Here is a 17,407-nt window from a genome sequence, read left to right as displayed (position 1 = left end):
TATTGGGCTTTCCTATAATATTTTCTGAGCATGAACAAAGAATATGGTGCAGCTAGCAAACATTTGAAAACCCGCTGGTTTGTTTGTTTATTGATTTTGTTGTTGTTGTTGAAAAAGGTAAAAGAGTTACAAGAATTGTGTAAGACTGGTTTTCGTTCTGGTGATGAAAGCAACTAAGGGGGCGGAGGGGTTGCAGAATTATCTCAAAGGATTTCCGCGTAAAGGCATGTACAAAACACCCAGCCACTGGAACATATAGGTCTAAAGCAAAAGGGGGGGAATCTATATATCTATATAAAATATGTAAATACTATAGATATATAACATATAAGCCTGTAATTTATTATAAAATATATAGACATGATAAAGAGATAATGCATATATAAATATGCCATTCTGAGTTTTCAGTTACAAATGATTCATGCTACAAATGATTCATTTGAAGTTTTGAGGAAAAACTTCCACAGACTCCTGCAGTTTTCCATTCGCAAAGGAAATTATACTGTACGTTCCAGGCTGCAATTTGATGTCCTCTCTTAATATACTTTGGCCATTTTTCTATATCAGTAGATATTGATCTACCATCGTCTTGTTGAGTACTGTGAAGTATTTCATTACGAGAGTGTAGCATGATTTATTTAACCAGTCCACTATGGATGGACATTCATAACATTTTTAGAACCTGTCTCAGGTTGTTTTGCTCTTACAAACATGCTGCCACGAACACCCCTCATGCTACCAGTTTCCAAGAGAGGCAAGAGCTGCTTTGGATGCTGCGTCATGCGTCCTCTCAATCAAGAGATGGTTCAAGTACAAATATGCAGGAAAATTTTGGACACTTAAAGGAAATCCTCCTGCTAAAATCATCTGGTGACTGCTGGGTTAGAGATCCGTCTTGAGGTTTAGTTTACCATATGCTGTTTTGAAGTCTAACAGGCGATCAAGTTTGTTAACAAATGAGATCGATGAATGCCCTTGTCTGGGTCCGACCGGCATTGATTCATTGATGCAGCAAACTTGTTTTTTGAGCACGTATTCTGTGCTCAGACTTGGTGATACACGAGTAAGATAGGGTCCTGTGTTTGTAGCACTTGTGGCAGAGACGGGCGTGTTAACATCCATCGCCGTACAAGGCAGCAAGAGTTGTAGGAGAAGAGCTGCCCTGTGATTTTGCTATTTTAATATGAATGCTGAAAATGATGAACTAGAGCTGCTGCTGTCTCTACCCATGTCTGCAGTCGCTCTTCAGGCATTTTCAGTAGCTGTTCAATGTTCTCTGTAGAAGAAAACAACAAAAACAACAGAATTTGGCAAACGAGCTTCGGGTTTCATGTACTTTGCAATCATTTCCTGTTTGTGGCTCGCATAGTTTTTCTTCCAAAATAAGAAAGGGATCTATCCATCTACTCTCACCTCTCTAGCGGGTCCTCTGCTCCTTTATTTATCTTTAAGTGCCCTTCAAATGCAGCAGATGTTTATCCTCGCCGAAGTCTGTCTATGCGAAATTCAGACCAATGCTTGACAATTGAGCCACTTAAACTTCACCCTCTATCCAAACCTGTGCCACAGCGAATGCTGTGTAGTGTCTTTTCTAGAAGCAAGTATTTTACTGTGGTCAATGAGGCTTTGGAATATACCTAAAATAATAATAATAATAATAATAGCAACCATTTATTAAATCCTTACCACTGTGATAGTGCTTTAAGAACTGCACTAAGCACTCTATCATCTTATTTGATTTCCTGTGCAATCATTTTCTCTAATTTACTCATGAGAAGCATGAGACAAGGAAAAAGATAACTCATGAAGTCATATAACAAAGCAAACTGCAGAGTCACGATTTGAACCCAGGTCTGTCTAATTCCATTGCGCATACTTTCAACCACTATACCACACCTTCACAATTAAAGGTTGTTTTCAAATCTGGAGGGCATTGATATTTCTAAATCATTTGCACAAGCACCAAATGCATACTTCTCACCCTTCACCCCAGCCCATCCGCATACCAAAAAAGCATCAAATCCTCAGCTTAAGGAGACACTTCCTGCCTGGATGCAATGAATAAAAATAAAGTTTATTGTAGGAGGAAAGTTTTGAATATATTTGAGGTATTTAAGTTTTATACCTACCTCCCGTGTTACTTTGTTGCCTAAGGGTCTTGATAGATACTAAAGTCTCATCTATTTTTTACCAATTTCTACTAAATTATGCCGGAAGAGCAAGCTAATGCTAACAAAGAAGCTAGCTTGACAGATAAAGCCCCAAGGAAGGAAAAAAAATTATCTATATTAGAGTAGTATTAGCCTAATCCCACATCCCAAAATACCATACTTGGATTAACCAATCTCTCTTAGATAAGCAGGATATAAATTAGCAATGGAAGACTTGGCCCAACCTCTCTGCTGGAAGCATATTATTAAGAGACCATGCCCAATAGTATTAGGAAGAAACGTGTTTGACTACAATCTTGAAATCCAGTGGGAAAGAGAGCCAACTGGCACAGTTTCTTTTTATTAGTTCAGCCTCTCTTGCTTATATAATGTGGTGAGGGTAAAACTTTATGTTTCATAAAGTCAGTCATATGGTAGAGACCATACCTATCTCCGAGTTAGAAAATCTTTTGCAAAATGTCACCCTAATATAATCTATCTCATCTTATTGACTCACCAGGTTTTTTCTAAAAATGGACAAGTGTAACTTTTTGTGCCCCGTCCAACCAAATCACGCTTCGATAAAATTGCTTTCCTCTTCCATTGTTTGTACACATTTTTTTGATTGTCTGATAGCATCTGCACATGGGAGTGTAAATTTCAACATTGTTGATGTTTCCAAATAGTTATAAGTTCCAGCTGTTAGCCCTTTTCTCTCCAACCGAGATCTAACATTACAAAGGAAAAGTGGAAGAAAAAATATATATGTAACTAGTTCCCTAGCCTCTCATTACAGAAGAGATAAATTGTGTGGTAAAAATTTTATTAGCAATTACATTTTTAACAAATCAGAAATTCTCGGCAAGCAGTATATAAATATTCCCAGGTGTCTGTATCATTTTGAGGTGGGGAGATCAGTGATTACAACCTGGGTATGCAGAAACTTCAGAGAAAACACAAAATTCCATGCCCCAGAAAAGTCATTATGCATACGTAGCATTTCCTAAAAGGTATTCTCTTGAAATTCAAGAATATTTATAAAGTGAGCACCAATTATTTGGTAGGTGAGGCCCTTGATAATTACCCAGTTCCTCTTCCTGTTGCTCTCTAAGTGAAATCTATTCCAGCCTAACTTCCGGTGAGAAAAGAAGAGTCTACACATTGCTTCTCCCTTTTTAATTACTTGAGGGTTATCGTCTGTCTTCATTTAGCAGTGAGGAAGAAACCCGATGAGAGGCCTATGTGATTAAAGAGGTAGGAAGGCTATCTACAACCCACTTCCATCATGTAAAATCCTTACACAATCACCCGGCCAAAGTTTAATATTGAAGAGGGCTGTACCCAATGGATGCGTGAGGATAACAGATAGGGATCTGCTTCATGAAGTAGATATGTATCAGTGAACCAATTAATAATTGAACACCTTTCCTGCTCTACTGTTGTCCTGCTCATTTTGAGAGTGTTTTTAAAAACTTGATTTTCTAGAGGAAAAAAAGGCTTTAATCAACCTCAGGAAACGTCTTCATCGTCCATGAAGTAATTAAGTGGCATCCTTTTCAGCAACCTGCTTGAACCCACTGTGCATTCGTGCATTGCCTATTTAGGGGAATAAAACCCACATAATTACGTCCCATTTTAACTTTTAAATTTAATATAAAGTAAGTACAAATATACATTATGCTTAAATCCCTAGAAACATCCTCTCCTTAAAGATAATCACTCGTTCAACCATACAGAAGAAATAATATGATAACCAGGCTTTCTCTCAAAAGAATTAAAAGCAGATGTAAATATATATATATATATATATATATATATATATATATTTTTTTTTTTTTTTTTTTTTTTACAATTCCAAGGTAGTAAACTGAATGGATATGAATTGGCAACAGAAGACTTAATAGATGGCATGGTTTCTTCGTAACCAAATTAGTCTGTCTTTCTTCATTCTCAACCACCAGTGAAATCTGGCCTCTTGTCTTGACTAAATGAGGAGATAACTATCTCCCTATACCATAAGGTTATGATAGGATTCTCACTGTTTTCTTAGCCTGATGCTTTTCCCATTGAGTATGTCATCCACAAACAGACTACACAGTGTCTTTGGGAAATTGAGGTCAGGAGGGAATATGCCACTCTGCCTGCCAGGCTCCCCAGTCTGTTATTTCACCTGCTGGGTACAGAGACTTCTCTCCCAAGTTCAACAAAGAAAGTGCTTCCTTGATTAATCACATACGAGCTCCTGCACCCAGGGGTCACTGAGTGATGATTCCTTGATACGTAGCAAGAGAATCCACCATATAAAGGTGATATTACTGCTGCCATCACCCCTTCTGGTATACAGTGTTCTAACCTGCAGGTTCTAACCACAGCCAGCTGGTTTTAATAAGATTACAGAAAGGGACTCAACTCGAAAGTGCAAAAAATACTGTGAAAAATTTAAAGATTCCCTTTTAAATTTCTTATCCTCCTCTGAAACAAAATAACTCATAGTTTTTCCTTTTAAGCAGATCTTGTTTTCTCGATTTTTGTCACTTTTCTGAGTATTGTCTTTCCATATTTACTACTTAAAACAATCAATATTTACTTAAAACTATCCATATTTACTACTTAAAACTTCCACCAAGTCACTGATAGGCAACCAGTCGTTAGCTGAACTACTCACTACCACGCCCACAACAGCCTTGTCGGAGGCCAGTGATGTTTGCTTATTCAGTCGGCAAAGGTTTAACAGAGCAGTTATCCCACCCCATGCTGGATATGCTGGATATTATTCTAGATACCAGAGATAAAAGAATGAGCAAACCGGAAGTGATTTTTACATTCCTGGAGGGATCCATGGAGTGAAGACATTCATCTTTCAATCATTTTTTTTTTAAATGAGTGATAAAAGTGGTGACTTGTGTACAATAGAAAGGTTCACATAGTTGAGAGACAATCTAACCAACAGATAATAATCTACTCAGAAGAATCTGGAAAGATGTTCTTGATGAGATGACCTTGGTAACAAGCAATTAATTCCAGAATAGTAACAATAAAAAATGAAGTATCTACTGGAATTTGCATGACACTTTTCTTGAATGATAATACCTCCAGTTCCCATATCAAAAGTAGTGATACTGTCAAGGAATTCAACATGCATGTTCTCTTAGAAAAGAAAATTGGCTTAAAAATAGTTACTAGGAGGGCAGTACCCGTGGCCCAGGGGTTTAGCGCCGCCTTCAGCCCAGGGCGTGATCCTGGAGACCAGGGATCTAGTCCCACGTCGGACTCCCTGCATGGAGCCTGCTTCTCCCTCTGCCCGTGTCTCTGCCTCTGTGTGTGTGTCTCTCATGAATAAATAAAATATTAAAAAAAAAAAGTTACTAGGAAAGGGAAACACAAATTTACATACATATTTGCAGTTTATGTATTTCTATATTTTGGTCATTATCCATCACTTCTTCCTAAAATGTCAAAGATAAAGTCAGTGTCCTTGGTTTTTATCAGAAGATCTGATTACAGTATCTTATTTGGTAGTTAAAAGTTCATGGATTGACCTCATGCCCTCTTAGCTCACCTTTCAGCACAGCGAAGCTTCTGGAATTAACCTTAAAGGAATACCAACCCCCTTCTCCATCACCTACTAGTTTTCAGGCAAATTACATCAATTTGAGGGACCTCAGTTGTTTGTGCTTTAAAATGAAAACTATTTGCTGTTTTTTAATCAAAGAGAGTTTTTGTGAGAATGAAATATGTTTTTTTTAGAATGAAATATGTTTTAATAAACATTTGTATAGTGGTTACCATGTCTCCGACAGAGTTTCAAGAACTTTCTCAGTATTCATTCAATGAATCCTCATAACATACCAATAAAGAAGGTTCTATTTGCACATTTTAGCACATTTTACCTGTGACCTAGCCAAGGTGATACAACTAGTAAAAGGCAAGGCTCACAATCAAACCCAGACCTTCACTCTCCACCACTTCACACAGAGGCTCTGAATATGCATAAAGCACTTTCATTCAGTGAATGAAAAAAATGTATAGACAGAGAAAATGTGAATTACTGTTCCCTTCACCTGGCTAGCTATGTATCCGCGTTCTGATGAGTAGTCCTTCCAACTTTCCCCAGACTACTACTATGTTCTAGATGCAGAATTAGACTTCCTCTTCCTTTTTCTTTTTTCTCCACCTCTCCCCCTTACACTTGCACCAAAATTATCGTTCTCTTTCTCTTTCTCTCTTCTCTCTTTTATGCACACTTTCATTAATTCCTTCTAGTGGACAGATGCATGACCTCTTCTTATTTTTAATTATAATAGACAAATAAGCAAGCCAAGAGTATTATAAAATACTTTTGGAAGTATATAATAGCTGAATTGGATGAAAACACGGCTTATTTTGCAAACATTCTAAAAGCCCCCCTTGACATTCTATGGTGACTTTTCAGGCATTCCTCAATATGTTGAGAAAGGTACCTGTTCCAATCACCCATTGTATTCTGAGCATAGAAATCATTAGGTTAATTTATGCCACAGAATACACAGATTTCACTGAAATTTATGATGGTTCAGTAACAAGCCGAAAAGAGTTACAAGTATTTTCTGAGGAATGCTCAGTCGGGGAGGTTGGGGTCAGGGGGAGGTGATGGCTCGGAGCATGTTCAAACTTAAACTTCATTGAGATATTATCACTTACACCACACCACAAGAAAATTAGAAGAATGAGTCTCCCTTTGGTATCTGCCAATGATTCGGTGTGAACTTGGAATTGGATGATCCATTCTGGATAGGACAAAACCTGGGTTTAAGTCTACTTCCACATACTCAGGGAACAATTTGGAATATACTATTTCATACCTTAAACAAAATATATCACATGCTCAAAATGATAATAGAGACTATTTTCATAAGGCTTTTTGCAAGTTTCCAACATGTTAAAAATCAGTTGAGCAAAAAAAAAAAAAAAAAAAAAAGTCATTGTGGAATCATGATTATGGCATGTAAGGGAATTGTTCTTCTATATAATACTTTTATTTCATTTCCTTTTAAAATCCAATAAAATGTTATCTCCTCATGAAAAGTTATAAAATTTTAGTCCTCTTGAAAAAGATTATAATTAATCTGAGGTTTCAGACACATATTTAATCTATTAGTAGAAAAATGTTCCATCTCTATTGTAATTATGTTGAAAAAGTTTGAGATGAAACTTTAAAAAATCTTTACCCATGCATTAAACAATTTTGAATATTGCTCTCTTTGAGAACAGACCAAGAGAAAGTACACTCTTAGTGGCAGTATAAAAGATTTAGGCTAGTGAGAGAAATGGCCTCTGGTAGTTCTTACATCATGGAATTTTTTTTTTTTTTTTTTTATCAGTGGAAATCACAGAACTCTGTGTTAAGGGTTTCATGATAGAATTTTCACCTTTCAAATACAATTTGGGTTTAACACTGTTTTGAGATAAGGCGTGAACCAAGTGACATCTTAGCATCTTGTGATCCCTCACCTTGAAGGACTGCGCAGGATCATAATAGCACCAGTCTTGAGTAGAGAAGTGGAACCGATTTTGCTAAAACCTCTGAAATATACTCTTCCTAAGTAGTAACACCTGGTCATGCAGAGAGTCCCGAGGAGTCTTTGTTCCCAGGAGACTCCCCAACCCAGTTTTCCGCTACCCAAGAGGCCACACTAATATGGCTCCGGTCAGAGAGGCACCACCATGGGTCCAGTGTCTGGGCTGCTCTTTAAATAGAATTGTTTCTCTGGCTCTCCTCACACTCAAGTTGTGACTACAATGCAATTTCAACTATTCCTATCGATATTTTTCTGTTAATTAAAAATAACAAACGACATTGTTGTCTAAGAGGAGTTATGCTCTCCATGGTAGATGCCACCAGGGCCTGAAAATCACTGACTTTGGGAAAAGCAGAACTCTGAGCCCCAATCAGCAACATCTGCGATATGAAAGGGGACTCCAGAGGTTAAAACCAATTTAAGCTTGTCAGTCTCTAGGCAAATGCCGCAGAATCTTCAGAAACAGCTTGTGATGAGGGCATGTTGAATGGAAATAAGCTCAATCAACCTTCCGGTTTGGATCATTCAGAACACTGGGATTTTGAAAATTGTATTTATTCGTTATTGTTTTGTCGTGTTTGGGTTTTGGTTACATTTGGTTTAAGCTCCTTATTCCTTGTCTGGTGTTATGGGAAGAAATGTGCGTTTCTGTGAGATATATTTCCTCCCGTTTCCAGAAATCTTCATGGAAGAGAAGTTCATTGCTACCATCTGTACTTGGTTTAGGAGAGCTTTGATTAATAAGGACCACCCTATTGTTCATTTGTTTGACATGTGGAAATATTTGTAATCTGTTCCTGGTGAGGGAGATTTCAGCAAGGACCTGGCTTGACTTTCAAACCCACGTTGCCAATGAAAACCAGCCTCCTGAATCCAGAGGTCAGTGGGGAACAAGCAAAGGTGTTTTATCCTCCCGTCACCCCCTCCCGCAAACACCAACACCTGTTAGAAGTGAGGTTGAAACGATCCTGTTGGAACTCCGGGACAGAGACCCAATTCCAACCTGAAAGAGGCTCTGATGTGCGGTGTATAATGAGAGCTGGAGACTGCCCACTGCTACACATCATTATCATTCAGATCATGAAAGAAAATGAAATGGTTCAAGCAGATAACAGCTGTTTTTATTCTGCTTTTCAAAGATTCTCTTAAACAACCTGATCTCATTGCTTTTATTTAAGGGTGAACACCCAATTGTAAACATAGGAGAGATGCATTCTCATGATGTCAGTAATAAAAGCATGTATAAAGCAGCATGTGTATTCTGGAAAGCTAACTAACCATTAAAGCCAAGAAACATAGTCTGGCACAAATCTTATTATGTGTCCAAGAGGACTTGATGGTATGCACATAAGAAAATGTAATGAAACAGCGGGAAGGGGAAAAGAAGGGAGGGGAAGGAACCAGAGGGTTGGGGGTGTGCACTTTTATATCTGTGAGATGTTAGCAAAATTAGAGAAAAGCAAAGCTGCCAAGATTATCTGAGAAAAGGGTTAGCATAGCGAGTAGAAATGCAAGCAGTTTGGTTTCTATTTCACTGTATATTGGATTACAGAATCACCTCTTTGCTTTTTTTATCTATTAGTTAATGACAATGAGGCAGTTACATAAGACACGCACAGGAAAAAGGAAGAGGCCCGGTTTTCCTTTTATCAGGAGTTCGGATCTCATCTGGGGCAGCATACATCTATTGTGTTTATAATTGCTCCAATGATTACAATAAGCATTCAGTATAGCTTGCTTGAGGAATTCAACATCACACGTTGGTCATGAGAAACCTTGTAAAATTGCTATTCATCATAATTCTTCGTTTTTGCAAAAAGATAGCAAGAGAACAGGCAATCTCTCCGAGATGCACTCTGTGATGACAACGCTCACTGTTTTAATGTTTTCTTATCTGGGCACAATAGGTAGCGTCCTTTATGAAATGGGTCGTATGTATTAATTAAAGTAGAACTAGATCATCCCCTTTACTTGCAATAAAAATTTTGTGTCTGAGGGAAGCATACGCATGCATATACACACGAAGTTTACACCTGATGTTGGTTTATGACCCGCATAAATTACGACATTAGACCAAAAGGTGAGTTGAACAAGCAATTTAAAATTGGGAATTGGCTGTTCATATGCTTAGACGTGTGCTTTCAAAAAAAGTAGAGAGCATTAAAAATGTCAGCTCCGTAGATTTGCTGCTAAAAAATTCTTGTTCACCTGTGCATAAAATACAACCACCCCCAAGGGTGTGCAATTTTACCAAGACAAATTAATCTTTTATCTGTCCAACGTTCAAACTACAATATATTTCGGAATTAGAGAATATAAACTACTAAATATGAGATTGTCTTAGATAGCTGTGCCACAGAAAAACTAGATTGCATGGTTTGGGGTCCTAAATTATAGCCGGCTTTTCGGCTCTCAGATGTTCATTAGTTTCTGTGGAAAAGGGACCAAGAATTGAAGTAGCAATATCTTATATCACTATAGGACTTTCTAGTTCTTGAATCAAATAGGAAACAATATGGCAAACACTGTTTTTGAAATGGCATTTCCAGCTCAGTTAGGAACCGTGTTCAGATTTAACTGTAAAACATTTTTCCATCAGTGTGAAAATGCAGATTCCGTGGCTTATGTTAAAATATAGCAGTAATGCACACACAAACACACACACACACACACACACACACACACAAATGATCATTCCTAATACTCAAATATTCTGTTCATCATCGACTATGGCTATGTTTTCCAGGTTGTGAGTTATCTGCATTCCAAACTCCTTTTCTTTTTCTTTCCTCCTAAGCATCAGGGTGGGGTCATTCTGCCCACTGGGTGTATCCACTACTGAGACACAAAAGGAGACTATACAGAAGACACCCATCACCCTGGAGAGGAACACAAAAACTATACAGATTTGCATTGATTAGCCACTCTAAATCTCTGGTGAATAAATGGTTTTAAACTATACACCAAAATAAGAATTTTGAATCTGCAAATACATCCTGAAACACAGAAGCTGCATAGGTTAGGCAGCCAGGGGAGGCCAAGGGTATAGCTCTGGAATTTAGAGGATTGTTTCTATCTATGGCACATTAGATAGTCACATGGCTATGAGACATGAATTTGGATGCCAAATGAATAACAAGTTTGAAGGCTGAGTGCCAAGTGACTTTAAACATCTGTGAAGTGAAAATATTCCTGAGCAGAGGCATGCTACTGTACTGAAAACAATTACTGTTACTGATCATTTTTCTGCTTTAGATAAAGTGCATCTCTTTTGACGGGAGCAGGTGTACTAATGGCTTTGTGAACGGTAACTAATCAAATCACAAATGGACACACCCTCCACACACACACAATTTTTTTTTGGCAAATCCATGCAAACAAAATCACAACTTCTTAGCATCTCAAAGGGAAAAGAAATTGTGATTTGTTACCAAGCAAGGATACATTTCACCTTCCCCCTTCTCCAAGACTCGTAGTAATCCAAAATCAAGTGAGCAGAGAAACATTGAAAATCTGCCCCTTTACCCCCTGCTTTTGGTATATTAATGACTACAAGATGTCGAATGCGTACTTGAGTTGTAAGAAGAACTGCTTCCCAGAGGGAAGGAGAAACTGGGAACAGACCCAGAGGAGCAATAAGTTAGTGGACAGGTCTAAAGAGCTCTCAATATCAGCACGTTCTCAAGCTTAGTAACAAAGCTCTGCATCAAAGTCAGCACGAGCACTTTCTCTCACTATGACTTCTAGAACATGACTTCTTTTTCACAAACAGGTATTTTTTTCTTCCATCAGAGTTTGTTGTACAATGCTAACAATTAGCACTCTCTCATTGCCTGTTTTGTCCTGGTCATAACATGTTCTAAAGAATCCGAAAGAAGGGACAAACGGGTATTTGAGGCTACGCATTAAACGTAGGTTCGTCTTTAAAGGGTCTGGGGTAGAACAGAAACATCCTGCTTTCAAAATGCTTATTTTGATTTTGAAGAGCCCTCTTGCCCAGGTGCCATTCTTTTCTTCCCTTACTTTTCTTTCAATTGTCTCGTTTTTCTCCACATATCCCTGATGCAGATTAGCACAGGCCTCCAAGCCCCAGGCATCAAAGGAATTAGGTCAGACCCAGAAGAAATCAGGTTGCAGGCGAAAAAAAAAATTTTTAATAAAATAGAAGCTATGCCAGCCTGGTACTTCTGTATTCCTTCAGGCAGACTAAGGAGCCCTGGCCTTAGATGTGACAGTATTAAGTAATAGGGATGTGGGGAGAAAAGCAGAATAGATGTTTGAGAGACCAAAGATTTTAATAGTATTAGCAACATGATGATATGCTGAATTTATTTAAAGCTGGTCTGTATATACTGCTTGGGTAGGGTGGGTTCTCGGCCTCCAAACAATATTGGCAACTAAAAATAATTCCTGGAGAAATCTAGTGCAGTATCTGCTTTTCTATGGTTTGGGTTTGGAGGGGGGAAAAAAGCTATTTTGTATTTGTATTCCACCTGAGATCAGTGGTCTTTTAAAGCACATATGCTCTGTTCTACAGGAAAGTCATTTTCTATTAGCATGTTTCATGCTTATTTACTCAAATAGCACTACGTTATCTGTTTTTGGGTTATTCTAAGGACAAAGGAGAGAGAGAGAGAGAGAGAGATTTTATTAGAAGATGTCCATGCTCAGTTCATTCTCTAGATGACCATTTTAGTTGCCATTATTACTGCCTCCAAAATGATTGGAGGAGTAATTCGAATTCAACCTATCACATTATCCAAGGGCATTCTATGAATAGCTGCAACCAGAGCAAGTTCTGGCAAAGCTGCAAAGGCGGCCTATCAAAGTCAGCAATAACATTCAAGAGTGTTTTCCAGAGTTAGTGAATGCAGATGAGAATATTTATATGTGATCTCTCAAACTATAGAAAGTATTTTGGGAGAGATATTTTTCACAATCCTTAGATGAGCTGTTATGTATTTGCTAAGCATTTTAAAGGGATTTGAGGAGGATGAAAGAAATCTTTGGGTGATGCTAGCCACACTTACACATGTTCTCCCATTTAGTCCTCCCGGACGCCCCCTGAGGGAGATCTTAGTGTCTTCAGCATCTCCTCGTATGATGAGAAGATGAGGCATGAGCATTAAGCAACTTGTCCCCAACCCTAGAAGATAGTAGAGACAAAATTTGAACTCGTGGCATCCAAATGAAGCTCCAGTGCTTTCTCCATCTTGCTGCAAGCAGTTGCAAGTTTTTTCTAAAAAAAAAAAAAAAAAAAAAGGTAAAATCTCTTTGGACTGCTGAATGTAGTAAATCTCAGCATGCGAAAGCCTTGTGAGAGCTCCCAGACGTAACTTCAAAAGATTTTTTAAGATACTATTGTCATTATCAGCACTATTATTATCAATAGGATGATTTTAACGAAGCAAAAGATTATCCTAACATATACTGAGAGATTATTTGATGGCAGATATGGGGTTTTTTTTTCTTGTATAAATTAATATTCACCATAAGGGATATGATATTATTATTATTCCCAATTTGAAGACAGAGCAACTGAGTCAAAGAGATGTTGAGTAACTTCCCCCAGGCCATCAGCTAGAAAGGAGAAGAGCCAGGATTTAGACCGAGGATGTCTGGTTCCAGAGACAGTGTAAATGAACACCGGGGCTATTGCCTCCTCGGGTCATTGTTAATTGAATCATTATATCCCATTGCAGGTAAAGGAGGGGAGTTTTGTTAAATGATTATGTTGAAAGTATAGATGAATACCAATTATTAAAAACACAGTTTATATATGCATGGCTTTTGTCTACAATTAACTTTCTTCTTCACTATCTACCTCATTCTCTTTACTTATCTTTTAAAATCCAGCTTTGGGGCGCCTGGGTGGCTCAGTTGGCTAAGTGTCTGCCTTCAGCTCAGGTCATGATCCCGGGGTCCTGGATCGAGCCCCATGTCAGGCTCCCTGATGAGCAGAGAGTCTGCTCCTCCCTCTTCCTCTGGCCCTCCCCGCCCTGCTCATTCTCTCCTCTCTCTCTCTCTCTCTCTCAAATAAATAAACAAAATCTTTTAAAATAAATAAATTAATTAATTAAATTAAATTAAATCCAGCTTTAACATCAGCTTCCCCGACCCATCAGTGTGATTTACAGGCCCCTCTCCTCAGAGTAGTGTCATAATAGCATCTGTCACACTGCACTTTTTCTCCAGCTGGACTCTAAGCATCTTGAGGGAAGGAACTCCATCTTTTACATCTTTCATTCACTAGTAATAGTGCTTGTTATTTAGAAGGTCCCCAAGGCAGATTGGGTTGATGAATGAATGAAAAAATAAAATGATGTGTAAATACTTTGTGGTACAAATGTATGAGAGATGGATGCATAAGTGGAAATATCAAAAGAATAACTGACATATACATATAGGAAATACATGAATCAGTCCAACGTATGTGCAAACTTTGGACGATCAAGCTTCTTGGACATAATGTCTTTTTTTAAAAAACCAGCTTCCTACCTTATCTTTAAATACCGTTCTTTTTCTAGTGTTTCCTTTTAGTAGTTATTAATTATGATTCAGCGATTTAGTGGTGAATTTGATGTTGGATATTTTCTCTACTTGTTTGTTAGATGCATGTCAAAGCTTTTGAGCAGGATTTCACTCCCTGAAGTCAGACATCCTGGATGCCTTTGGACAGAAGAGATGCATCCATCGCACTCTCTGGCTCCCTAGCTCCAGCCCCCTACTTCCCTCCACCGTTTGCCTGGCAGGTGCTACTTGAAGATTTGGCCTCTGTTACCCCTACTAGATTTTAGCAATGAAAATAGCATGAAATCCTAAACCAGCTGTCAAGTGTGACTCTTCCACTTCAGAACTGATATATCATCCTGGTCCTAACAAGGAATAAACCACATCATATTTCAATATTTTAATATTATGCCATTCTAAATGGCAGATTATATTCACCTACCTGTCAGAGCAAGGACAAAACAATATTATTTTCATTAACAACCACAATATTGTAAGAAAACATTAATTTCACCCCCAAAAAATGCAGAATGGGGATGCCGTTTTGATACCATTTATGAATAAAAGTCTCCGTTTAGAATACAATTACCAGAGAGAAATTTCTCCATGAAAGATTAGAGTTTATTTATAACCAGAGAAATATTATCCACTGCTTTGAGACCTGCATCGGACAATGACTAGTCAAAGCTTAAAAATATAAAGGCAAGTAAAGATTGGCCTTTTACATGAAGTCAATAGTTCCCTGATTTTAGTCAAGAAAGAGTTTACTGGATTTCCTTTTACACTATCAAACAGCTTTTCATTTTTTATCTGATAGACTAATTATTTTCCACGGTGGTATAATTTATCCCTTCAATTATTTCTTCAGATATTGATAGAGAGCCTACCCTTTGTCAGGCACTACAATGCGATGTATTTTCTGACTGGTGATTTAAATATCTTGTTTCTCTCTCAGTGTTTTTGTCCTCAATGGCCTAGTGTTTATGACTACACAAACTAGCCAGTCAAAATCTCCAAATAAAATAACTTTGGGGGCAAAATATACATGTGTGGGAGTTTATATTAATTAAGAGCAATAGCAGTCTCCAGCTTATATAATATTAAGCTATTAAAGATTTGAGTCAACAAAAGAATGCATGAATTCAAATCGTTGTTGGTTGCTACTGAGTGGCAAGAGGCATAACTGGAGTCTTGCCATCTTCTGGTTATGTAAATTAGAAAACATGCAAAATATGCATTTAATTCTTGTTTTAGCCAAATATCTGTTTATAAAATTTAGGCATTGCCACAGTATGGGAATGTGTGTGTGTGTATGGGGGGGGGGGGTGTCTGTGTGTATATAGATTTATATATTTTTATATGTGTATATATAAATATATTTCATATATTTATACTTTTATATTTATTTCTATATTTTATATATTTTTTAAACTATGACATTATACATTCGCAGTAGATGTGTACCAAAACCTGTGTAGGAAGCAAACAGCAAGAAAACAGAGCCACTAAATGTTAAGAAGTTTGTCCAAGTGGCCTGAAGACTGATGGATTCATTTTCAAAAATCCTCACAATTTCTGAAGGCTACCAACCTAATCTTTTAAACCAGATTAAAAATTACAAGTTGGAAAATGTTTGTGGGTTATCAAAACATTCTTTATGTCTGGCCTGCTCTGTGCTGACTCATATTCTTGCAAGTCTCATGGGATGCTTCTTAAACACACTTCACCTTTCTTTCTTCAGTTTTAGGGTAGAAAGAGTCCCTTTAACTCCTGAAGACAGTAAATCACAGTTTGTGTGGTGGTTCTCAGAAGACACTTAAAGAACTGAATTGGATGCTCTACATAGCACCCTTGCCAAAAGAGTTCGGAAATGACTTCCAGCTTCCCACAGTAATAAAATGGCACTGTTTGGCATCTTTAAGGTAATAAAAGTGAATTTTTTCCATTCTAGTAAATGAGAAGAGAGGCCTGGTTGTTTTAAAAACTGATTAAAATTCATGTGTTTTCCTCAAATTATAGAGCATGATATGAGCACACTTACACGTGAACTTCAGACCACCTCAGAGCATTATTATATCCAGCTCTCTGAGGGAAACAGGATGTGCCAGTGGGTCAGTGGAAGGGAGCCTGGGAAGGACCCATCAGGTGCTGTGAATACTGAGGCCCTGGTTCAATAGGTGGCACTCTTCCCTCTGAGTCCGTGGTGAATGCATCCGAAGTGTGCTCTTTGGCGGATATTATTTGGCTTGAAGGAAACATTGTGGAAGTTCCTAAGTGTTTCTGGCACTGTTAAACAGCTGCTGAGTCTAATCACAGACTCTGGCTGTATTTTGGTGATGGGAAAAGCTCTAGAAAACAGGTTTCGCGTCTTTAAGAAAGAGGCTCATGCAAGGCATTATCGTCATTTGTGTACAAGACATTTTAAATTCAGTTGCCCTCTCCCCACGTTTCAAAGGAAAATCTTTTGTCATTCCTTTGACTCATAGAGTCTAGGAGGAAGTCTGATCATCTTCCATTTCCCATCTGGGTATTCATAAGGCACCTGCATCTCTGGGATTTCTCCTAGACTACACAATGTAACCAAGTGACAACAAACATTGTGTAAAGGAAGACCACCCTTCAGAAAAGGCCCTGAATGTTAGGAGGTTGCCAGCCAAAGGCATGCGATATAGCTTTCTCTCCTCAGGCCTCATTTCAACTGTTCCAGAAGTAGGAATTATCAGTGTGCAGGCCAGAAAAGACAAGACTGATACTTTTTTACGTGTAGGCCAGCCCACATTCGTCTTTGTTTAATATGCTGCAATTATGAGGCTATTACAAACAAATTAGTAGTATCAGGGAAGAATTTTTAATGACTTACTGATCTCAATTATTGCCAAATACCTTCATCTAACCGTCACATTCTTAATTAAGAGACACCAGTGTGTGTGTTTATATAATCTCTTTGTTAAAATTATGCAATAGTGGTCTCAGCAGTTAGGGGACGGTCCACTCATTAAGTAGACACAACCATCAAAGAGGTTAAGCAGGTATTACAAAAGAAGCAGGATGTAGACACACCCAGTGTAACAATAGTGGGGAAGGCCACATCCCCAGGAAAGATACGGTAAGAGGAAGGGGAAATATCACTGCAACTCTTAATGATCGTCTGTAAACACTTGAGTTCGTGTGCATTAAGCCAATGACGGC

General features: G+C 38.0%; 1 protein-coding gene across 1 annotated transcript in view; it reads left to right on the top strand.

The window, feature by feature from the left end:
• The window catches only part of ADGRL2 (adhesion G protein-coupled receptor L2), a 619,868-nt gene that overhangs the window by 81,454 nt on the left and 521,007 nt on the right, over nucleotides 1–17,407 (top strand). The window contains 1 exon segment of the mRNA NM_001190488.1: nucleotides 15,960–16,168. The gene's annotated coding sequence lies outside the window, so the exon portion shown is untranslated.

This window comes from Canis lupus, chromosome 6 (assembly GCF_011100685.1).
Source record: "Canis lupus familiaris isolate Mischka breed German Shepherd chromosome 6, alternate assembly UU_Cfam_GSD_1.0, whole genome shotgun sequence".
NCBI lineage: Eukaryota > Metazoa > Chordata > Mammalia > Carnivora > Canidae > Canis > Canis lupus.
The sequence above is the reverse complement of the archived record's forward strand: the minus strand, read 5'-3'. Positions and strand labels throughout refer to the sequence as shown.